Source organism: Equus przewalskii, chromosome 2 (genome assembly GCF_037783145.1).
Source record: "Equus przewalskii isolate Varuska chromosome 2, EquPr2, whole genome shotgun sequence".
Classification (NCBI taxonomy): Eukaryota; Metazoa; Chordata; class Mammalia; order Perissodactyla; family Equidae; genus Equus; species Equus przewalskii.
In genome coordinates this window covers 94251104-94276997 of record NC_091832.1, presented here as the reverse complement: position 1 = coordinate 94276997, position 25894 = coordinate 94251104, and positions in this window count along the sequence as shown.

Here is a 25894-nt window from a genome sequence, read left to right as displayed (position 1 = left end):
CTGGACTGAAAAACGTCATGATAACCTTTATTATCAGGAGGAATCCACTGATCTCCAACCAGACTATGATTTCAGATTAGCTCAGTCTCTTTACCCAAACCTCTTTTTAAGAGAGAGATTCGGGGAAGCAAGTAGTTACACTAACGAGCTGGGAGATGAGCAGACTACCAAGGCCAGATGTAGATTAAAGGATCATGATTTGGCAAGGCCTTGGCTTGGGTTAGTAACAAGCAAAGTCTAAAGACTGCATTCAGAAGAAGTGGACTGAGGATTTTCAGGATGTTGAAACCTTAAGCTTCTGTCAGGAAGGGGAAGAGTAGATACTTATGGTACTTATGATACTTATGGTACTCTCTAGAAGTATACTTGGGGCTTTAAGATAGAATTAAGATAAGATTTTTTTTAAATCTTTTAAAATTTTTAAAATCTTTTTTAAGATAAGAATTTTCTCTTGCTAATAAGGATTACTTTTCCTGTAATGACATTGATGTATTACTGTGCTAACCTATCCCATCCCCACTATGAAGAGGAAGAGGAAAAGAGGAAAACAGTTTTACTAGTAATAAGATTGCTTTTTTTCCTCTGTCTCTCTATCAGATCCAAAGCATTTTTTGGTTGTATGTATTTCCAATTCAGAGTCTTTGATTTCTCTTTTTCTTTAAGACCCACAGTGAAATGATCAGCAAATGCAGATATCCCTACGTTAAGTTACATCCGTGATCCAAATTTATCTTACCATATTCACTGCTAACCACTTTCTAGTACTTCCCCTTCTTTGCCATGACATAGGGAGATTGAGACTAATTTTATCAACACTGGGATGAAAGGACAAGGCGGCTCACAGCTGAAGTGAAGGGCCACTGGGGACAAGTATATTTAGATCACCAAACTGCCCTTGAGGCCTGAGAAGACTGAAATGACTCCACATAACTTGGAAAACTCAGCTCGAATCAAGCCACCATTATCAATGCTGGAAGTACGGCAAGAGCCTTTAGTCCAGTCTTTCGACCCCGACTCATTCCTTGGTCAGAGCAGCTGGGGTTATCATTTGAATCATACTTAAAATCTCATCATTCCCAGGCCTAAAACCTTCAAGTTGCTTTTCCATTACAAGTAGAGTTAAATCCCAACTATAAGACCCATTATAAGGCCTGTCTTCTGCCAACCCTCCCCAACTTCTTACCGCTACTTGCTTTTACCATGCACCTGCTACATTCTTAGTTGTACCTTAGAAGTCCCTTGCTTATCTTCTTTTGGTAAATTTTCAGCTGCTCCTTTTCATTAGAACAGTCCCCCCAGAGCTTCACTACCTTGTATATTTTATATACAACTTAATTCAAGTGACGTTTCCTTAGAAAACTTTCCTATAGTCCAACCTAAAATAGCTTCCTATACAAGTTACTCTCTACCATACCATCAATTTCATTTTCCACATAGCTCATATCGACCAGTAAACTTTTCGTGTATATTGATTTATTGATTTTTCTGTCTTCTCGCAGTAGAATATAGGCTCTTTGAGGATACAGATTTAGTCATGAAGCTGGAAGAATGGCATCTGATTGACAATAGGTGTTCAAAATTACACGTTGATGGCTGTGATCTGACCTGACATGAGCAGCTTCGATCTTTAAGCCTCTTATTTCTTTTCTTTGAATTGGAGCAAATTGCACTGTTACACTATCATTGTGTAGATTTGAGGATTAATTGACATATTTAGGTGAGAACGTTTAGTGTTCTACAAAAGGCTAGATATATGCAAGGGCTATGTTGCCATGATATGCTGGACCCAGTTCTAAGCTTGCAACAGTTATGAAATTTTCAGAAATTTTGTGAGCTGGCTTAAATCATGTTGTAGCTTGAGAGTGACCATGGTAGAAGTTAATACATCATGGAAATCAGAAAATACTACAAATCAGGACCATTTTATACTGAGAGATCTGGATTGTTAAATATTTACCAGCATGTCATAGAATTCCAATTACATTCATAAATATCCTCTTTATTACCAATATTACAAAGTGTACATTAAGAAGAAGTAGAAAATTTAAAAGTCACAGCTTCATGAGTTAGAAACCAAAATAATATAGAGAACAGTTTTAAATCATATTTTATTTAATTGTGGATTTGTAATAACTAAGTTATAATATACTTTTGTCATCAAATCTAATATTTTACTACTGTGTTCAAAGAAGTCAGAACTCTGTGTTTAGACATAGCCATTTCAAAGGAAAATTTACAAAGTCAAGATGTTACCTTTCTCATACAAGCCTCCTTAAAACTCTAAGACAGTGGTTCTACTATTTCACTGGACATTAGAATAACCTGAAAAGCTTTTAAAAATTTCATCGTCCATAAACAAATGCCTATGAGCAATTAAAAATCTGAATTTCTCATGATTGAACGTGATACCAGTATCTTTTTACACTTCCCAAGTGATTCCAACATATAGACAAAGTTAAGATCCACTATCCTAAGGCATGAGAGTCTTTAAAACTGGGCAGCATGCCTAATAGATATGGATATAGAAATGAATATAGATATAGACGGAATATTTCTACTTAAACCTTATGCCAGTCAAGTTAAACTTTTGTAGATACATTATGTCATTATCTCTGAAGTGTATTTGGTTGAAATCCAAGGAAGATAAATGAGCACTCTTCTTAGAAATGGCTTAATTTGGCAGACACCACTACTTCCATAAACAAACTGTTCGACAAAATCAATTCTTGAAATCATTATAACTTTAAGAATAGAAATTAAAAAACTATGTGGCAGTTGTGATATGTAGCTGCAGTAAATATAATGGAAACACTTGTACTCATTTCATTATGAACCACATTATTTCTCAAGGTGCCTGTTCACAATTTTAAACAAATACCATGGCAGGTTGGCTTATCCATTATCTTCTACCATTATCTAAATATATTCTCCTAAGACAAGAATGAACTGCCATTATATACATAGAGGAATCTCTAATAGTGTCAATTAAAATGGATAGGGTTTCAATTGTTTTCTTAAATGAAATCAACAACTGCCAAAATATTTCAGAAAAATATTCACGACCACTTCAAAATGTGTTTATCTATAAAGATATGTTTATATTTTTATCTATCTCTCTACCTACCCACCTACCTATCTATGTAGATTTAGGTAAACACATTTTAGGCTACAGAGTAGTTACTGTTGTTGTTTTCTAATATCTGAGACTTGCAGAATGTGTTTGAAAGCAAAATAAAGACAGTTGAATTAGAATAAGTAGTTTCAAGACACTTATCACAAATTCCACTGTGAACAATTTCCATTGTTATCCCTGTATTATAGGAACTTGGTGTATGTCTTGAAATGTGTAAACTGAGCCAATAAAGACTCATGAATTAAAGATTTTAACATCATTGTTTGCTATTTGTTGCTCTGAAAGCGACAAAGTTGAATAGACAACATTTTTGTTTTATTCTTAGTCATTCCCTTTTTCTCCAAATAATGATGTGGTTCTTTCCTTTTACGTGTGATACAGATTTAGAACAATGCTGCATTGTAAAGTTGTGTACCTTGCAGAATACCCAAATGTATAAAATTTAGCTTGCTTTCAATTAGTTTGTTATAATAGGTTAAAAACTTGCTTTAAAAAGTATCCCTGTTATTTGAATTATCATAGATATTTATTTAGAAATCCTTACTTAAAGGAAAGAAATATTGGAAATTTCACATAAAGCAGATTTCTTTCTATTTTTCTATTCCACAATGATTTTCTTTTATAAGATTTGAGGTATGTTCTTATGGAAATTTTTTAGTTCCACCCAAGATAAACATGAAGAAAACAAAATTTTAAAATTCTAGGAAACACCTTTAAAATGTTTAGAATTATTTAATGTTAAAATGTTAGATCAAAATTGATAAAGTTTTAATAATTTGCAACTTATCTGGATCATGCAAATATTGAAAATTATAAGATTTAAAACCAGATAATCATTATTTTAGAAGATTGTATAGAAGGATACAGACAGAGAAACTTGTGCATAATCCTTGACTCCCTCTGTGAATCCACTTGCCAGGTCACCTGACACACTATCCAACCATTTTCATGATGTACAGTCATACATTGAGCTTCTATTGGATGGTTCCATGTGAATGCTTCACAAACTTCAAATACTGGTCCAAACACATGTTTCCATTCAAATATGCTAACAGCCTGTTTTCAGATTGGTGCAGAACAATACTACTACCTGGAAACTGATTCTTTACATTAAGACACTAGATTCACCTTGAATTCTAGAATTAAAAATGAGCTAATTTTATGAAAATATTTCATCATATTTAATTATTTCTTCTAGAAACTAAGTATAAATTTCACATTTATCTAAGTAATTTTGATTCAAATTTTGAAAGTAATTAATTATATCCATTTTCCTTTAAATTATAATATACAATTTTTGAATATGTGAAAGAACTAACATTTTGGGAAAATATTGGTAATTATATTTTTAATATCTATCTTTAATTTACCTGTTTTATGAAACTATATTCAAATTTTATAATCTGAAGATATGTTTACTTATTATTTATAATCTTTTAAATCTGAACATTTTGAAAATATTTTTATCACTTTAAAAGTATATACCAATTGGGGCTGGCCCCGTGGCCGAGTGGTTAAGTTCGCGCGCTCTGCTGCAAGCGGCCCAGTGTTTCGTTGGTTCGAATCCTGGGTGCGGACATGGCACTGCTCATCAAACCACGCTGAGGCAGCGTCCCACATGCCACAACTAGAGGGACCCACAACGAAGAATATACAACTATGTACTGGGGGGCTTTGGGGAGAAAAAGGAAAAAATAAAATCTTTAAAAACAAAAAAGTATATACCAATAGTTATTGCCAATAAAGCACAAAATAAGTAAACTCTTCATTAAGAAAATATAGTGGGTGATTTTGTCAAAATGAAAGCAAGAAAAATAAGTTGTATGAAAAACACAAAATAACTTGTAATAACATATAACTTGAAAAATATATAATTTTAGAATTATAAAAGTCTGTTTTCTCTCTTATCCAAGCAGTGCCTACCCCTCAACAGAACACCTGAACTTGTACAATATTCCTTATATTCAGTTGTCTTTGATATGCTGTTAAATTTTTGTAATTTAACAATGACAGTTGCACACATATTCGTTAATTTCCTAGGGCTGCTCTTACAAAGTACCACAAACTACATGACTTAAAACAGAAATTTATTCTCACAGTTCTGGAAGCTGGAAGTCCAAAATCAAGGGATTGGCAGGCCATACTCCCTCCAAAGCCTCTAGAGGGAGAGCCTTCCTGGCCACTTCTAACTTCTGGCAGCCCCAAGGGTTCCTTGGCTTCTGACAGCATAACTCCAATCTCCACATGGCCTCCATTTTCACATGGCCATCTTTCACCTTTGTGTGTCTCCATGTCTTCATATGGTGTTTTCCTTGTGTATCCATCCAAATTTCTGTCTTCTTATAAGGACATCAGTCATTTGGAGTAAGGACCACCTTAATGACCTCAAGTTTTTTTGACTAAATCTGCAAAGACCCTTTTTCCAAATAAGGTTCACAGGTACTGGAGGTTAAGACTTTACCACATCCATCTGGGCAGCAGAAACGCAATTCAACCCATAGCAACATATTTTTCAGCTTCTTGTTAGGAAGTTATACTTGTTGAGGTAAAAGAATAAAATTTTACCATTTAAATTCATTATATTAGTTAATTGTAACTTCTGAATTTTAGACGTGTGATATATGGGACTTCATTTGTCCTCTTTTCCCTGGCCCCCAAAATATTTAGGATGAACTTTACAGCTAATAAAATTGATCACATTTTAATATCTACAATGGAATAAAATAGTTGTGATTTAGTTCCCAAAATTTCTGATGTAGAAATAGCATGTTAAATTTTATATTAGTCTTTTATTCCATGGTCCTGTGCAAAAACTTACCTGATACTGTATTCAGTAAATACTTGCTGAAAGAACTTTAAAAAAATAAATAATGTTGCCAAATTTGGAGAGAGAGAGAAAAAAAGGAGAGGGGGAGCAAAACTATTCTTTTTCTTCTTTTTTAAGTAACCATGGGACAAACATTTGGCTACCTTTTTCTTGTTTTTGAATTCTTACTGGCTTAAAGATTTTTGGCACATTACATTCTAGGGGAAGAAGTTTTGATGACTCATTTCTGTTACCTGTAGGACTCAAAGAAATCTAGAATTGGAAGTATGTAAAAACTTAAAATGCTTTGTTTTCCCTAACTTAATTTTAACAGTTATATATAAAATAGCCCATAATGAAGACTACACAGTGATGTAAGAGTCACAGAAGCACTGATCTGCATCTCTTTGGCTCGCTGATGCATCCATCGCACTAGCATTGCCTGGCACACGTTAGGCATTCAACTGTTATGTGTTGAATGAATTGATAGCATACGTACTTCTCTTATGAGAAATATTTGAAGCACATATTTGTAGTTGGAATACTCTTGTAAAAAAGCAGAATATCTAGAAGGGATCTTAGAGGTGTTTAATAAAATTTATTAAAGTGATGACCTAATCCCATTGTCCCAGAACTGTCTGTTTGTCCTTTCATCGTTGCCTCTCCTTAGGTGGATGGGCTGTTGTCATATCACAGGTGATAAGCAGATGATAAGCCCAATATTTTCTTCTTTTTAAATTTTCTAATGGATTGCATATGTAAGAAAGAGAAACTTACATAAGAGCTACAAACTTAGTGAAATGAAATCATTAATGAGCTTCTCTTAAAAGCTTCCTTCCTTGAAGGGAAATGAACTTACACTGAGGAAGAGCTGGCTCAAATTCTAATAGTAACTAGATCAACTGACAACACATTAGGTCTCTACAAAAAAAGGAAGAAAGAAAAAAAGTGAGGAAATTAAAGAAAAGGTTGCATACTATTTTAAATTTTAATTAAATCCTATTATTAAGAAAAGTACCCAGATATTTACTTGCTCAGACTATTTCATTGTTAATATGCATTGAGCAAAAAAGATAGACTAGATTTTTTAAATAAACTCTTTTATTTTAGAAAGTTTCAGGTTTACAGAAAAATTTCAAAGGTATTACAGAGTTCCCATATAGCCCAAACCCAGTTTCCCTATTAACATTTTACATTATATGGCACATTTGTTACAATTGATGAACCAATATCAATACATTATCCTTAGCTGAAGTCCACCATTTATTCAGATTTTCTTAGATTTTGTCTACGTCCTTTTGCTGTTCTAGAATTCTATCCAGGTTAGCACTTGACATTACTCATCATGTCTCCTTAGGCTCCTTTTGGCTGTGCCATTTTCTCAGATTTTCCTTGTTGGAGATGTCCTTGTCAGTTTTGAAGAGTACTGGTCAAGCATTTTGTAGACTGTCCCTAATTGGGACTTATCTGATCTTTTTCTTTTTCTTGCGATTAAATATGAGTTTTTTGGAAGTAGACCACAGAGGTAAAGTGCTGTTTCATGGGAAACATCATTATCTCATATCAACAGTACATATTATCAGCATGAATTGCACTGTTGGTGTTGGCCATGATCACCTTGCTGGGGTAGTGTTTGTCAGGTTACTCCACGATAAAGTTACTCTCTTTTGCCCCTTGCATACTACACTCTTTGGAGGAAAATTAATATGTGTAGCCCATAATTAAGGGAAGGGATTTATGCTCTACCTCCTTCATATCGGAGAAACTGCATAAATGATTTAGAGTTATTTTACATGGAAGACTTGTCTATTCTCCCCTATTTATTTATACAAATCATTATGTCAGTATGAACTCATGGATATTTTTATCATACCTTGAATTATAATTCAATACTACTTTATTTAATTTGTTGCTCAATTTTTTCCCAGCTTTGGCTATGGGGAGTCCTTTCTGTTGACTCCTATGTTCCTTTGACATACACCCATCACTGTCTGTGTATTTTTCTTTTCCTATTTTTGAGCACTACAATATGATCCTCGTTCTTTTAGCATCCTATCTGGTCCAGTCCTAGAATCAGCCATTTCTCTGAGGAGCCCTGGTTCCTGATATTAAGAAATGGTGTTAGAACTCAAGAGTTGGGTGCTAGAATGTTTTTAGGTCCTCTCAGCTGACAGGGTAAGGAATGTGTACTTACTAACTCTGTATGTACACATATGTATAAATATTTGTATATCTAACCATCTGTATCTATATTAAGCTAAACATGAGTTCTTATTTATATCTCCAACCCTAGGCCTCTAGCACATGGATCAGGCTAGCTTCCTCTCCTTGCTTATTTGTAAACTCCCTCTCCAACAGTGAGAAACCTGGCTTATCCCATGCACCTTCCATTTATTTAATTGTTCAATCCTACTATATGTGTAAAGTAGTCAGAATTGTTAACTAATACTCACAGGAAATAACTTTGTCAACTAGAGTATAGTGCATATGTACAGTACCTTTAACCTTTATTCATACAGACTCTATTTCCAAAGTTACATAGGTCAACACGTTATCCTCCACGCCCTCAGTGAGATTGTCTCATAAAGTCAGATTGTGTCATCACATTCTGCATTCCATCCTGGGATCCCCTGACCTCCTAAAAGAAATTTCTTAAAATTTGCAAATACTGAGATTCATACTTTGTGCTTTAAAGTTCCATGAGTTTTGACAAATGCATAATGTTTTGTATCCACCATCACAGTATCACACCGAGTAGTTTCACTCCCCTAAACAAATCTGTGCTTCACCTATTCGACACTTCCTGCCCCCAACCCATGGAAACCACTGATCATTTGAGCATCACTATAGTTTTGCCTTTTCTAGAATGCCATATAATTGGAATCATGTATTATATAGTCTGTTTAGATTGGCTTCTTTCACTTAGCAATATGCATTTAAGATTCCTCCATGTCTTTTTGTGGCTTGGCTGTGCATTTGTTTTTATAATTGAAGAATATTCCATTTTTGAATGTGCCACAGTTTCTTTATCTGTTCACCAAATGGAAGGCGTCTTGGTTGTAATGTTTATCAACATATTATAGTCAAAATAAAAAATTTGTGCTAAAATGAACAATCACATGCACTGGTAGAGTTTTATTTTCTGCTACTTTTTGTGTAAGAATGTTACTCCCAACACACACTGGCAGGATATGATTCAGAATCTTTGAATCAACCAGAATTAAATTCATGTTTAAATGCATGCCAATAAAATACAGTGAGCCTGTTTTAATGTGGCGCCTTTGAAATTTTTGCATTTAGTAATATCAATTTCTTAATAGTTTAGTGTTTATAACTATTTATTCACAGCAACAAAGAATATCCAAATTGGAGTCTTTTCTAAAGAAACATAGTTTTCATGTAATTAAATATGTAGTTCAAAGTAACTAAAATACTTTTCATTTGCCCAAAGATCATTTCCTAAATAAGTTGGTTAAATTCCATTCTCAAGTGCATGAACTCATTGTGACTAATTATTTTCATACTCAGGAAACATGGCATTATATTTATAAACTTAATCCTTATTTGCCTTTAAATACATGTATACATGATTTATATCAATGACATGTTTTTAAAGGCATATTAATATTTTGTGTGATTCATTTATTTTGAAAGCAATTTTCTTTTGAGAGGTGTATTTTTATTTTCATTGTTTTGTTCCCATAATTGAAGGGCTGTAACCTCAGTATATTATGAATGTTGTCTGTCTAACACAGAGCAAGAGAAGAACTTGGTAGATTAAGAAATTATAATAGTAATGATCAAAATATATCATGCTAAAGAAATATATTTTAACGTAGTTACATATGCATGTATCTTTATAGTCTAGTAAGTATCATTGTATAACATTTGGTTTCTAAGAATAACTATTTGGCTAAACTTTTGTTTCTGAAATGTAATTTTAGGTTATAGAAATGCATGCTAAACAATTTAGATAAATAGACCTGCACTCAAACATTTGAGATATTCCTCCTCACACTGATCTATTAAGATCGTGATGGATCATTGTATCCCAAAGAACACCGATTAATATTTGCTCTCTCATGATAAAGCCATGACCTTGGTTTATCACCTGAGGTCAACATAGTAACATTTTTCTACCTTAATTAATTTACTCATGGGCCACCATATTATTTGGAGATGATCTTATGAAATGTAAAGTAAACATTCCCTGACCTCGTCTCTAGTAGCTTTAATAATATGTCCTGGGCCAACCTGGTGGTGCAGTGGTTAAGTTCACACATTCTGCTTCTCGGTGGCCCAGGGTTCACAGCTTCGGATCCCGGGTGCGGACATGGCACCGCTTGGCAAAAGCCATGCTGTGGTAGGTGTCCCGCGTATAAAATAGAGGAAGATGGGCATGGATGTTAGCTCAGGGCCAGTCTTCCTCAGCAAAAAGAGGAAGATTGGCAGCAGTTAGCTCAGGGCTAATCTTCCTCAAAAAAAAAAAAATGTCCTCACAGGAAAAGATATTCTACAACCAACTAACATATTGAAATGGATGGAGAAGACTTCCAGGATGACCCTCTGATTGTTTCTCTCCTTACCTAACATGGGCCATGTCTACGTGACACAAACCACAGCGACATTAGTGAAAATATATTAGTCAACTGTCTTGTTCCCTAAGTGGAAATCAAAATACCAGGCTTATATTTTCACATTTTAACTGCTTAAATGTTTGTATCATGTGGACATAGCTTGGGGATTTTCTACCAGCAGCACTATACATTCCTTTCCAGCATGAAAATCAAACCATCAGGGACCACTTTGGCATTGACGTGGTCCTTGATGTCCAGTCATCTTTGTGTAATGTGACACCTGCTGATTGATTTTGTTCCCAGTATGATATTTTTCATCATCTTATTTTCTAAAACCATAGAAGGTGAATCATCTTTAACAGGGCCTCAGAAGTACAATTCAATAACATTCAGCTTAAAATTCTAATCAAAACATATTTAGTAGAGTGATGAGAAAAATGTATGCTTTGTTTATGTAGTAGGAACATACGTGCATTTAATATAAATACTTATAATGAGAATGAGACAAAAATATCTTTTCTTCTCATTAAATATGCTGTTGCTCACAATTAGAGAGGGAAATTTGTTTTTCAGGCTTAATAAAAAGAAGTGTATAATAATAAAAGTATTATATTCTAGTTCTCTCAACACATATATGGAATGTCCATATCTGAAAGGAGAAAATTTAAGAAAAATATCCTTGTTTACACCACAAGAAAAGGCACACTAAGGTTTCAATATAGAGATATCTAACCCCAAAACCTATGCTCCTCGATTACACCATACTTCTTTCTGTTACTTTAAATTTTAATAAGAGGGAGACAAGTACAAAATTTCATGCAATTATGGTAAAACCTGGAGTGGTGTAAGGGTCATGTGCAGGATAGAAGGAAGCATTTCCCAGATTGAAGCAGGTAATAATGGACAAAGGCAGCTCAGGCAAACAGTGTGTAGAGTTTTTAAACCTATTTGCATTGTTGTTCACTAAACTGCAGTCACACGCACAAAATAATTGTATTCCATACCAATGTCTCTCTGTTACTTCAATTTTAATTGTAACAACATACAGAACTTCTGTGGACCACCGTGTGAGACAAAGAAAATTACCCCAATGTGTACAATCCTTATATTTATACACAGCATGTAAATTGTATCACTAAAAACACAGAGTTTGAAGACATTAGGTCCATCCAGGTCAGAGGCCAGAAGAAAAAGAACAGGGAGGCAGACCACCGGGTGTGTAAACTCTATGAGTTTTTATTAATTAATTTGAGGATGACCTAATTTTCAATGATCTCTTTAGCACGTTTTACCCGTTTCATCCCCATATGTTCCTAATAACTTATCTAACCTAGCTAGTACATGTTTGCATTACTCCTGGAAACATTCTGAGAATGATAGCATTTCCAGTGAATTAGGCATGCCTTTTATTCTTGGGGGACTTCTGTGTTTAAATGAATACTCACACGCTTCATTACAGTATCTCTAAAATACATGCAGACCCTGAGGCATACCAAATTACTGAATTAAGGTGACATAATTCTCAGAAAAAGAGTTCAGTACTTCACTCCTAAAATATACCTGTGTCTCCAAGGTTCTGACTAATTTATATTGCTGGGGGAACTGCCCCAATTTACTTAGGCTTTCAATAAAATACCTACAGCTGCCTCCAGCTACGGCTCTGATTTGGGACAGCAGTACCAGCCAAATTAGTGTTATCATAGTGTCATTATTTTTAATAGATCTTCACTTCATCTGAGTGAAAAGATTAGGACCCAATCTAACTTGTTACATTTGTTGTTACTGGGAGAGCTCACCATGCTTCCAAATGGCAGATTAATATTAGTTTGCAGCTGCACCGAAGATAGTATGTTCTTTGATTTATAAATAACACCATCTAGAAAGTTCGCACGGTTTTCTTTGTCTCATTTAGTGGTCTGAGAATTCACAGAAGTGCAGAAGATAGTTAAAATTGAAGAAATGGTGAGATGTTGTTAGGCAATAAAATCACTTTTTGTGTGCCCATCACATAACAAAACTAGATTCTTACCTCTTGACTGAAATGAAGTGAGATGATAGAAATGTATTTCTAATGAACTAACAGGGGCATTATTTTCGTAGCTTTTCTAAAAGCTAAGTTATAGGGTGGTATTTATGCTGGTCTCCCTGATATCAGATGGGTGAGGCTGAAGGATGTGGTTTTAAACACTGAAAAGGAAGAATTCTGCCCAATCATCAGAGTCAGCTACAGGTGGAACAATTGGCTCTTGGTTTTCAGTTGATTTGAGTCAACTGTTTACAACCCTGAAATCCAGCTGTGCGTTGATGCATTGATTAACTTGAAAGCTGCAATCCAAAATGGAAGCAGGTCATTTATATCTGGTAGGCAACAGAAAATGCATATATGACCTTATGTGATGTAGACAAAAACTAATCCATGTAGTATTTCTTCTTATTTTTATTATCTAATCCCCATGGCAAAGAAACTAATCCCAGTAAGCAAACATCTGTACTTGAAAAAGCTTTAACAAGACACTGGGTCATTCTTCACCAGCCAGGGGAGTCTGCATATAAACAGGGAGCCTCAGCAGTCAATTGATTACCTTTTCTAGAATGGGGAAGATAATGTTGATCCCGGAAGTGGAATCTGCTTCCCCTTGTACCATAAAGATTAAACCTGTGATTGCTTCACTCTCCCATTCATAGATTGTCTCTACGTTATCCAAGATTTGGAAGTAACCACTCTCTCCCCTCTTAAATTCAAAAGTAAACCTCTTTTGAGATAGGAACTTATTATTTAGTAAAATATTTCCCCCTGAAACACTAAATTTCTATTTTGTTTTCTATTCTCAAAGTTAACAAAATTAAATTATTAATTCTCTACTAGTTTACTGATAGTTTAAAGTGATACTATTTGTGATTTCTTTTTTTTTTAAGATTGGCACCTGAGCTAACAACTGCTGCCAATCTTTTAATTTTTTTCTGCTTTTTCTCCCGAAATCCCCCCAGTACATAGCCGTATATTTTAGTTGTAGGTCCTTCTAGTTGTGACCTGTGGGATGCCACCTCAGCATGGCTTGACGAGTGGTGCCATGTCCACACCCAGGATGCGAACTGGTGAAACCCTGGGCTGCCAAAGCAGAGTGTGTGAACTTAACCACTCAGCCACGGGGCCAGCCCCTGTGATTTCTGATTTATTCTCTCTCATTTTCCTGTTAAAATATTCATGAAAGTCCAAAAAATAAAAAGAGGCAAAATTTCAATGGTACTGTCAAAGTTTACTGGGCAACCATGTCTTGGAGGCAAGAGGACACGTTCAAATTATGCCTGACAAACTGTGGAAAATTCCATAGAAAACAAACTAAGATACCTCCTTTTTCTCAGCCAATCCAATACCTAGATGTAAATAGCCAAAAGTATGCATTTTTTTGGCAAACCTGAGGTAAGGAAGCCAATATGCTCTTTGTAAGAAAAAATGAAATCAAAATGACCAAATAAAGCTTGAGCAAATACAGATCAATCAAAAACAAAGCAAAATAGCAGACATTGTGATAAAAAATGCTTGCTATAGTGTGAAATGCATGAAATCCAGCAAAGATGATAATATTTTCATTAAGCACACATTTAACAATGAAGATTTTATAGTCACAAACATCTTTATCTGTTTTTTTGTTTGTTTTTTGAGGAAGATTAGCCCTGAGCTAACATCTACTGCCAATACTCCTCTTTTTGCTGAGGAAGACTGGCCCTGAGCTAACATCCATGCCCATCTTTCTTTACTTTATACATGGGATGCCTGCTACAGTATGGCTTGACAAGTGGTACATAGGTCCACACTGAGGATCTGAACTGGCAAACCTTGGGCCGCTGAAGCAGAATGTGTGAACTTAACCACTGCACCACTGGGCTGGCCCCTTTATCTGTTTTAAAATCAGGAACACTTTGACAGAGTCACAGTTCGCTGTGTGATTTTATGAGAGTTATGATTTTATCCTCTAATCAAATGGGAGCTGTATATATGATGCTTAAAATCTAGGGCCCTGGAGCCAGATGACCTGAGATTGCATGGAACCTTCAATTACTAAAGGTATGATGGTGTATAAATTGCTTCAGTATCCTAATTCTAAATAATAATCCCACAATAAGATTATTGTAGAGATTAAATAAAATACACCTAATGTGCCTACAACTACTGCCTTTGCCTTGTTTAAGTGTTAGGGTTTATATAACAGATTGTTAAATATAAAAGGGATATAAAGAATGACAATTAGTCCAACTTTAGTTTGTATGAAAATTACTTAAGAATGTGGATAATGATGCTGATTTATGATATTCACGCCCATGGATTTTGATTCACTGGGAACAGAAGAGGTACCAGTAATGTCCATTTCTAAGAACCACCTTAGATCTATGAACCGTACTTTTAGGAGCATAGAACGGTCGATAATACAATATTGTTCATAAGATTGATTTTATTAATATATATTGAAAATTGAATGTTGCAAGGGAGAATCTATCATTATTTTATGAGTTATGGAACACTTCAAAAACTAGTTTTTAAAAAGGTAGCACACAGACACAAAATACAGTTACTTCGCAAGATCAAATGGTAAAAGAAACAAAGTCCCTGACAAAAACATAAAATCAAATTATCAGGATCAGGAATAAATAACAGAAAGTAACAACAACAACAATGAAATAAAGTGGAATTATTTTTTAAAACACAATTTGTGATTAATATCAGAAATCAATTTTATTGCCTATTAATAAAGTAAAAATCATAAAATTATAAAATTTCCAAATTGTATGATGCAGCCAAAGTTGTATTCAGTGATGTTACACTGTTATGTTTTTAAAGGAAAAAAATCATGTAAGATTCAAACTCAGCAAGTTAGAAAATTAAAGTAAAAAAATCTTTATAAATTGAATAAGGTGTGTCAATGTAAGAAGATAGAGAGATATACAGATATACATGCATATGACACTACTTGATATACAGAAAGAGAGAGAGAGGGAGAGCGAGAGAGAAGGGGAGGAAAGGGGGGAGGAAAGAAATTCTTGTATTCATAGAATCCTTATCTTAGTAATTTATGAAGATGAGAAAAAGTGAGTTAAATAACAGAAACAAGAAAATAAAGCATAATTCACTCTCAAAATAGTCCAAATTTTGGACATATCTAATCATTCAGTAATTATGTGTAATGAGGACTATCAATTTTTCATTTTTCAGAAGGAACCAAAGCTTGCAGGTAAAACTATAGGAACTCAGTTCTGGGTTTTTGAAAAATGGAATACCATTTTCCATGGTGGTTAAGATATAAAGAGACTATCAGATGTGTTCAAAATTACACCTGAACTTCTCAGAGATGTGCTGACACTACAATTTTTCAACTGTTGTTTTTGCATTGTAGCAAATCAGTTTTCTCAGTTGAGGATAAGAAAAAGCAAGTACGTGAATTGCTTTTAGAAGTAATTTCTCTCCCTCTCTCTCTCTCCCTGTCTCTCTCTCTCTGTGTTTGTGTGACTCTGTGTGTTTACTTTATAAAGGTTTAATTGATTCATGTCTCCCATCTCAATTACACTCTTGGGAATGAGCAACATGATTAAAACATCAGCAAAATTACCTGTACTCTCAATCTTTTTAAAACTTTTAGCGGCAGCCCCAGTGGACGAGTAGTTAAGTTCCGCACACTCTGCTTTGGAGGTCTGAGTTTGGTTCCTGGGGACAGACCTAGTATTCCTCTGTCAGTGGACATGCTGTCGCAGTGGCTCACATGCAAAAAGAGGAAGATTAGCAACAGATGTTATCTCAGGGAAAATCTTCCTAGCAAAAATAAATAAATAAATAAAACTCTTGTTTGCTCTCTCCCCTCCTTCATGCCCAGATAGTTGTATTAAGTAAGTAAAATACTATAATCTTCCTGTTTATGAAGTATATAATATGTTCTAAAATAGTTGTAAGGTAGTGATATCTAAAACAATCCTCATAACTTTTATTTCAGTATTTCTATTTTGTAGATGAGAAAAATAGAGGTCAAGGAGACAACATACTATTCTGTTACTAGAATGTAGACATTTTATGTAGCCAAAATGATCATTTCACAGTTATCTTCTCAATTTCTATGCCAAATGTCTTGGAATTGATAATTAATCTGAGAACTTTTTTTTTTTGGAAAATCAAAACTAAAAAATGTATGTCTTTAGCAATTATGATCAATGAAATCAAAGAAAATGAAATCTAGATTGCAGGAGCTGAGGTGTAAACATATTGGGGGGCTATCTGAACCGGGTAAAGGCAGGAAGCTATGGCTTTGATATCCACGTAGACCAAGACTTTTAGGAATCGGAGCCAAATGAAATGGAACCTGGAGCTGAGCTACCTCCTGAAAATCAGAGGTCACGGAGCGTGTGTAAAAAGGAATCTGAAATATTTCTGGTCACTAGTTCAGGGAGCCACCAAGGTATCTTGTAGCCCTTCAGGGTCTAGGCTAAAATAAGAAACACACTTGGGAAGTCAGGAACCTCAGGCAGATGTGGGCATCAAATTCACACCACTCTAATATTTTATGAATAATAAGTCGAGAAATTAGTCTGAAAACCTGTGAGTTTGAAAACTGAGAGCACTGTGGGTCCCATCCTGGGAAAAACATGAAACCTTCCTTTATAGATGTTTCTTAAGCCCAAGACACATTGGGCTTTCATGAAATCTACCCTGAGGATGAGCACACAGTCAATGTTTACAAACCGTATGAGGAGCCCCGCGATGAGGGAAAGTTAACAGATGGAAGAAATGAGAGAGTTTCCTCTTCAAGTAAAAAAATTCATCGGCATTCTAATCAAAATCACGCCAGGAATTTTAGCATAACATAACAAGCTGAGACTAGAATCCTAATGGAATTGTAACAGTCAGAAATAGTCATGGTACTTTTGGAAAAAAAAGAGGTTTATTATCAAGCCATAGTAGTTAAAATTGGATAGATGGAATGGAATTCAAAGTTCATACCCCTCTGTGCACATATGATAGACGATATATGATAAAAACGACATTGCACATCAATGGGAAAAGGATTGCATTAGGGTTCTCCAGAGAAGAAGAACCAATAGGATGTAAAATGTGTATTTGTATATACAAATATATACATATATTCATATGTATGTATATATACACATAAGTACATATATTTATATGTGTGTATATATGTGTGTGTATATATAATAAATATATAAAAAGAAAGGGGAGGGGGAGATATTTATTTTAATGAGTTGGCTCACATGATTGTGGAGCCTGGCAAGTCCATGGTTTTCTGAGTATGTCTACAAGCTGGAGACCCAGGGAAGAGTTTATAATGCAGCTCAAGTCCAAAGTCAGTTTGCTGTCAGAATTCCCTCTTCCTGGAAGGAAGTCAATTTTTTCTCTCTCTCTTGAAGCCTTCAAATGATTAGATGAGACCCACCTACATTATGGAGGATAATTTACTTTACTCAAAGTCTACTGATTTAAATGTTAATCTCACCTAGAAAATACCTTCATAAAACAGCTAGAATAATGTTTGTTCAAATGTCTGGGTGCTATGGCTTAGCCAAGTTAACACATAAAATTCATCGTCACAAGTCCAACCCTTGTCAACTTGGCACACTATACACCTCCTTCCATCCTTAACCTTCAAATAAAGACAATAATAAATAATTCTGCCTATCATGACACAATAGATGTGTTGAGTTTATATGATAGTACTTAAGTATTGTTAACTTTACATCATGATATTTAGGTTACAGGATATTAAGAAGAGTAAACATCACCCAAGGACTTAGCAACCTCTTCTGGTGAAGGTTTAGTATGTTTTTGGTTGTACTCAGGATAATTGTATCATGTGAGACAGCAGTACGACTTTGTTACAGCGTTTGTTTTGGGATTAAGTGTAGCTCATGGAGATGTATATGGGTGCCAAATTGACAGACAAAATTCACCAGCACAAAGATAGTCAGGAAATGTTTTGTCTCATATTCAGAACACTGCCTTCAACTGCCTGTTTGACATCTTTCTTGAAAGCCTCAAAGACTTTGTGCTCTGCATAACCAAACTGAACCCATAAGCCCATAGTCCCAAACTTGAGCATCTACGTAAAACGCAGCATTCCCCGTCCAGCCATGTAAACTGGAGGTGAAGGTGTCATCCTTGTGACTTTAGAAATAAAGATGAAAGGGAAATGTCAATTATCAAAAGCCCTGTTCTTAATCCCCTTCTAATCCACTTTCTTCAACATGTTTATAATAATTAATTTTGGTTTCAGAAAGTTAATTAAATTTAATTAAATTAAGTGATATGATGATTTCTGGCATTTTTACTATTTTACAAATATAAATCCAAGTTTATTCCTAAATTATGGACATTTAAAGTACTTTTAACTAAAAAAAGTATTCAAACATTTTATTCAAAACATAGATCTATATGCCACAATTTTAGAATGTTAATATAAACTGCCTATAAAACTTTTACACTAGAAAGCTTTACATTTAAAATTAGTGGTAATTGCAGAAAACAATCTAATTTTAAATTTGACAACAAAAGTATTATTGAATATATGTCACTATCAAGAATAGCTTTTGGAAACATTTCTTGCATTTTAATAGAAAGATAACTGGCTCCTCAAGAATCCTGCTGGTTGTTCTCTTTGGTCATTTGTTTTTATTTTTATTTATTCTCTTTAAAAATTTTAGAATGTACTTATGCCTGCTATGTTGAAATTATCAGGCAAAAGTGGGATAGATTTGGTGTTTCCTGTACATATATACCTTGAGCTTTTGATTCCAAACTGATATTTTATTCGTTAAGACGATGTAACTATGAACCACTATAAAGCAACAGAAACAAGCGGACCAGTGAAGAGTGCTTAGGAGTGAGTAGACCATCCAACTCTTCCATCTAAGAACCGGAGATCTAACAACCAGATCTGAGGACTAAGATCTAAGAACCAGAGACAGAAGCAGCAACAGACGGTGCTGATGGAGTTGCTGCTCCTTTGTTGTGGTTTCACAACACATGTCGGTCCGTTTCTAATCAGCACCTCCAGCCCTGTGTTGAAGTGCTGTTTCCTACATGTTCCCTCATTAGTGGACTTGCCTCTGAGGTTTGAGATTGGCTCCTCTGTGTATCCTCAATACACACACAAAATGCCTTAACCAAAGAAAACTGTGTATACTACGTGTTTATAAGGGAGTGTTATAATTAATAAATACAATGAAGGGTGAAAATAAAAGGCATTAGTCATATGTGCATACTCTGTGAATTATTGCATTTTTGTGGATACTTCACATACAAACTATACATTTTATTAATAGCACACTATTAGAAAATAGACACTTTGAAACAAATGAATATTATTTCTGACATGGGGCTCTTTCAGGCAACAATTGCTACAGAACAAAGGTTTATCATATTTAAATATATTTGATTGATTTCATATCAACTTATCATATGCTGAAAATTAGCTATTACTATTACATTTATATGTTTACTCATTATTTAAAAAGGAAATCAAATTTTCACATATTTTATAGCTTTATTTATAAACTAATTTCCAAGGGAAACTTTTTCTCACTTGGCAATTCTGTTTTCAATTTTATGTATGATTTCATTGTACAAATATAAAGGTTTAGCTCAATATTCAGACTTCATGCAGGATAGCTATGGCTATGGATAATTTGGCAGAGCTTAATGAGGGCAAGTATTGCAAAAGGCTAAGGGAAAACAAAAAAGAAGATGGTGTACGTCTCAGGTCCTGTGACCATGGGTGAGGAGATGGGTGTGGTGTTTGTTACCATGCTGGGCCTGAGGAGAGAGTAACCAGGGAATAAAGACTCTGACTTCACTCTCCTCCAGCTTTCTGGGAAAGGATCTGCTGGACATCTACATTTTCCGAATAAAGATCGGACTTCACAATGATGTCTGCTGCTGGGAAAGGAAGATAAAATTCTAAGGATCAGTTCTCATAGCCTCAAAGAGAAAAATCAAGGTTATATACAAAAATATAAGGAATAATTGATGTCTTCAATGGTATAGTTTTGAATATTCTTACATCTTCTAGGCTAGGCTCAGCCCAGATGGGGTAGCCCCTTGAAGATCGAAGATCTGTATTACAGGGCACAGCAGAGTGGAGAAGAGTGGAGGGAGGGTCCGGAGGGGCAAGTGGAATATACCCAGAACAGCCTGTGTCTGTGACATTATCTTTATGTCATAATAATAAAGAAAATTCTTGCTTTGCTGTTATTCTGTATAAATAAGGAGGATACAATTATATGGATTTCCTTTAGACTATAAAACATAAACAGTAACTAAAATACATGTAAAAAATGTCTCATTCCTCTCAAGGTCCTTTTCCAATATATATTCTATTCTCTGTAGTGGTAGCTAGTTCACAGAATGTATGCCAGGTATATGTTTTCTGGAGATGGTACCTGATTAAATCTGTCAACCAAAAGGTGATCTTAGGTTAAAATGCAATTACAACCCATCCTCTAGTACATTTTCTTCACGGCTACTCAAATATTAAAAACTTCACACACCAACTCCCCAGAAAGTGGAAAGTCTCTGTGTACAATGCATATTCATTTATACCATGGGAGGGATAAACTCCCCCCTTTATCTTTGTGTATAACCTCAATTTTTTTTGAGGGGAAACTATGAAAATAGACCCTTAGAAATTTATCTTTCTTTCCTGGCAGCAGACATCATTGGTAAGTCCTACCTTTATTCAGAAAATTTAGTTATGGTTTCAATATATTGATTCAGTAACAGGTTATTTTTTAAACCCACTAGTAGTTTCTCTATACAAAATTTAATTTTACTAGCACAGAAAATGTGCACATAACAATTTGAATCCATGGAAGTTGGTCAGATTATGGTGCTACTGTACCACCAACCCAGAATTACACCCAGAGAAATGGAGTTGCCATTTTGCTTTTAGAACAGTTACAAGTTCTTCAAAACAGTAAATGTATGAGAACTAATGAGGTGTTAATACATGAGCAGCGGCATCACCGCCTAGCTCAACAAGCCAGGTAAGCTAAGCAGAAACTCAGGGAAGGAGCAGATCGTTCTGTAGGTACACACTGAGGCGAATTTTCCAATATTATCCTATAGTTGGAAAACTCCAAGATGGAAAACAGGAAGAATACAACAGGGCATCCAGCAAGGTAAAGCCAGAGTAACTCTTCTGAGAATGACTTCTGGGGCTAACATGAATTCAAGGGGCAAATTCTCAGTAACACCCTCTGCCACAGCCCCAGATAGAAGCATTATCTACACGTGCACTCACTTTGGGAAGGACTGTTAGTCATAGGTAGAGAGTTTGAGACACCTGTTCACACAAAAATTTCATTTCAGTCAATAGTATCATTTCTTTATACTAATAAAAAAGAAAAAATATATAAAATAGAGATATTTTTGAAATCTCAATTGCCTAATGAAAGTAAACACACAAATACTAAATTAAGTGGAGTAAGGCGTTCGTTGATTCGAACATGTCACTTTATCTAAAGCATTAGTCCCCCAAACATGGAGTGATTTTTTTCATTTAAATACGTTCTGAGAAACCAAAGATGTTGCCAATAGGATGTTATTAAAGAGGAAAATAAAATCATGCTTACTTTATATAGTGATCATAGCATAGAAAACAGATTTTAGATCTTGTAAAAGTATAAATAACCTATTTTTTTCCTAATAGAACGATCATTAGGTTGAAGTCAGCACCCAGCTGCTTCTTTTTAGCAGTGAACTCATCTCTTAAAAATACGCAGATGCTGGGGTCGGCCAGGTGGAGCAGCAGTTAAGTTTGCACGTTCTGCTTCGGCAGCCTGGGGTTCACCAGTTTGGATCCCAGGTCAAGCCTTGCTGTGACAGGCGTCCCACATATAAAGTAGAGGAAGATGGAAACAGATGTTAGCTCAGGGCCAGTCTTCCTCAGCAAAAAGAGGAGGATTGGTAGCAGAAGTTGGCTTAGGGCTAATCTTCCTCAAACAAAACAAAACAAAACAAAAAAAACACAGATGCCTCTGATCTACCCCTGTAATTCATATCTATTGTTCAGAATAGGCTTGTGATAATGCTTATGGTGTCCCAATCCTTAAATCCATGTTCTTTAACATTTGCATTCTTCTACATAGACTACTACTCACGTCTCTATACCCTTAAAGTAGGCGTTTACTATTCTTGTTTGGTGATCAGACTTTGTCTTGCCAGATGACAGCTGCTACAACATCAGAATATCAGCAGTTGTATATTCATGTTGAAGCTATAGCGGTTTTTAATACTTTTTTTCTTTAACCTTTCTTTAGACGACAATTAACTGGTTAGCACACCACCATTTTACAGTATTAGAGCATGCAGGAAACTGACATACTGAGCCTTATGTTGTCTTGTAGTTGGTTTAATTAGATAGATTTTTTTTATAATGATTACTTCCTCTCACTTAAAGTTTAGCATGAACTACATGTTATAATAGGAAAAAAGGCTCAATAGTAAGAAAGGGAAACTCTTACAGTTGATAATAGAAATTTGGTAGGTATTGTCTAAGATGGAAAGATAAATACATGACTATTATTCAGTTATCTGAATAGTCATGTATTTATCTGTCCATATATTCCGGAGTTAAATTCTAAAAGGAACAACCAAAGGATTTGAAAGTGCAGTCCGGGAAGGAAAAGGAGGATAGAACAAGAGGCTTGGATCGCTTATTATAAATTTATAGTATTCTGATTTTTCAAACCACATATTTGTACTATTTTAGTACAACAAATATTAAAACAAAAGATATCTTAGACAAGTCAGGTAAGAATAGAGCTACAAGAAGATGTTCGTTATTGTCTTATATGTGTTAACAAAACCCCAAAGAATGTGCTTCCACGTACACAATATCTCACCAGGGACTCAGACATTGATGCTAACTGAAAGAAAGGTAAATGGAGAGGAAGGATGGTAAGGATGGTGAGACACTAAGAGCATGAGAAAACTGGAATATGCCCACAGGATGGATATAATAGATAATACTATTTCCTGAAGAGATCTTGAAGATCGTTTAGTCAAACTTTCTTATTTTACTAACACAGAAATCTGAAGATTAGAGAAAGCAAGTCAATTGAGAATGGTCACCCGTCAGTCAACGGCAAAATCAGAGCTGGGCAAACTCTCTTTCTGTAGGTCTGGGACCTGTTACCCTCCACTGATGTAAAGTCAGATGTTGTCCTTCACCAGAGAGCTGCAAAGAGGATATTTTTCAAACGGGAGAAATTGTAGTAAGTGATATACTGCACACAGTCTCCATACTCAGAAGTATGTAGTTATCACCCAACTATGCACAAGATGGGGAAGCTGATCAATTTGGTCTATTCTGAAAATGTTCATAAATGTCCGTTTTGTTTAAAAATTATATATAAAAACATTTTAAATACCTTGAAAACACATGAAACGTATACACACATGATGAGCTGTTTGATGGGTAAAACTTGAACGTTTTAACGTTTGCGACGTTCTTCTTTTCAATGTTTTGCAAGTTTGATATTTTATACTGAAAGTTTAATTAGTTTTGGGTGATGACATACTTTGAAAAATATTCTGATACTTCTGATAAAAATAGTTAGAAAAAGGCAGAATAACAGTTTGATACTGGCATGTAAACATAGAACAAAAAATAACAGTTCTTGGGGCTGGCCCAGTGGTGTAGTGGTTAAGTTCGCATGCTCTGCTTTGGTGGCCTGGGGTTTTCGGGTTCGGATCCCTACACACTGCTCATCAAGCCATGCTGTGGCAGCATCCCACATACAAGATAGAGGAAGATTGGCACAGATGTTAGCTCAGGGCCAATCTTCCTCACCAAGAGAATAAATAAAACAAAAGTTCTATGTGAATCTTTTTAACATATATATGTATATGCATTACATCTTCAAAGTTCAATCTATCATCTTCAATTAATATATTTCTTTTCATTTAAAATGAACTACTTACTGAGGATTTATCAATGCATCACTGAAAATTCTCTTTAGCTGTGTTTATGAAGTTCAGCTTTATTTGTTAACATAGTTGGAAGTAGAATTGAGAAGAATTAAGAGCTATATTAAAAAGGACTTTAGGGCTACTTGGAGTTTTAAAATTTTACAAATTTACTGAAAGAGAACGTAGTCAAACTAATTAGGTTAGTTAATGTAAGTAATTTTTAAACGTAAGTAATTTAATCTAGAAGTTAGTACAATTATATTACTTCTGCTTGATTACTTCAAGACTTACAAAAGTGGCGTTGTCTTCTCAATATTTCCAGTCAGTTCAATTTGCTCCCCAATGTTAGAATACCTATTCACTGCTTTGAAAATTTGTTTAAACATTTAGTGGAAAGCTAAATGATACTAACTTACGAATCTTGTTCCAGTGATCTTCTAAATACAGAAATTGTTCTTTTTAAATTGAAAATAATACTCTTGTGACCTGAAAAACATGTGCTTTTAATGCCATTCAAGAATATTTACAGAAAAAAAGTGTCTTTCAGCAATGTTTATCTATGATTCAGGTACAGTTCTCTGCCATAGAAATCTTTTATTAGCGCAAATCTTTAATGTCGCACTGTTTAAAATTTTCTTTAAAATTTTCAGTATCAAATTTAGTCTAAAATTTGAAACCAATTCCTCTCCACATTTACAAGATGTAAGTCATTTAGTTACTTAATGGATATATCTTGCTAACTGAATGATATGACAAAATCTGATTTATTTATTAGAAACCATTATTAATTAACAGGAAGCTTATAGAGAAATTACCTAAAGACTTATGCAAGAACAGACTTATAGTTTCGTACTTGCTGTATGTAAGAGAATGCCTCTTCTTAGTGAAAAAAATTAAGCTGTTGTGCGTCTGCTAACAGTTTTAGTGTATTTAAACATTAACTAAAATCATCACTTAACACGTCTTTCTGCTATCGACTTTTAATGATTCCCATTTGACTCGTGATGAAGTTGGTTTTTAATTTTAATAACTGCCACAAAGTCAAATAAGAAAAATAGAAAACACATAAAGCCCTTTTTAAATTAAGGGACAGACTCTTTCAATTTTGTCATTTTGATTTTGTGCCTACCCAGTGTATTTCTTCAAATAGGTAATATGAATGGTCTATGCTCTAGGTTAAGTTTAGGAATGTGCTAGCAAACCCAATGGACAACATTTTATTGCAACTTGGTCCCCATGGGAAATGAGAATAGATCGAATGATGGATAGGCGTTAAGAATAGAATAACAGTTGGAAGACATGTAAAATAAATATAAAAAGTGGTTCCAAGTCCTCAATCTATTATGAATGAGATGTTTTCCAAAACCATTGAAAATTAAGAAACAGAAGAAAATCCCAACGTGTGCTATATG